The 811-nt window shown below is 36.3% G+C and overlaps 1 protein-coding gene across 1 annotated transcript in view; it reads right to left on the bottom strand.

Moving 5' to 3' along the window:
• GRIA2 (glutamate receptor, ionotropic, AMPA 2) overlaps positions 1-811 on the bottom strand; it is a 168378-nt gene that overhangs the window by 28268 nt on the left and 139299 nt on the right. The window lies entirely within an intron of this gene.

The following is an 811-nucleotide window of genomic DNA, read 5'->3' as shown; positions in this document are numbered from 1 at the left end:
TTTAAATAAAATAAATTTTTCTCAGATATACTCCAAGGCAAAAAATATCAATCAATAACAAGGCAAAAATATGCGGTCTGAGATCTGTTTATACTACCAGGAAATAAAAGTTACTACATGTGAAATTGTAGTGAATTATGATTTATGAATGAAATCAAAAGCACAGAAAAAAGATCTTATTTTGGATGCAGCCTTGATGAAAATGAGAAGTTGTCTATATGTCATGGTGGACGCTGGGTTGATTGTTAAATGTACCTTGCACTCCAGCCCCTATGCACAAATAGATTTGCCACTACTCGACAACCACTGGGTCCTTAAACAATTCCCTGCAATGCATGGGAGCAGGGCAAGACCTGAGGGTCCACTGGCAGGAACCCAGGCCAATATGTCCTGCTTCATAGTGAACATCCATATACTTCTCCCTATTTATCCAAAAGGCAGGGAATAGTGTATGTCACCCCACAATAATTGCTTTACATCTCAGAACTAGGGTAACGTTATACTTCAGTGGCCTTCTTATCAAAGGTGAACCATTTCTTTATTATTTTTATGGACCAGAACATTCTCTGAGACCCCAATTTGGATTGTTTTATCCTCCTTATTATTAGAAACTTCTCTTCATATTTTTAAATTAGATCACATAAACTAAAATATAGAGATGAAACTATGAATCTTACATATTTTGTCAGAGGTGAAATATGTATGTGTATATATATACACATATACACACATATATACCCCAGGCTATGCAAATACCATTGGCATATTTCTAATTCAGTGCGGTCCCACAGAGAAGCCACAGGGAATCTGA

The sequence above is a fragment of the Propithecus coquereli genome, unplaced genomic scaffold (assembly GCF_000956105.1).
Source record: "Propithecus coquereli isolate 6110/MARCELLA unplaced genomic scaffold, Pcoq_1.0 Scaffold408, whole genome shotgun sequence".
Lineage (NCBI taxonomy): Eukaryota > Metazoa > Chordata > Mammalia > Primates > Indriidae > Propithecus > Propithecus coquereli.
The sequence above is the reverse complement of the archived record's forward strand: the minus strand, read 5'-3'. Positions and strand labels throughout refer to the sequence as shown.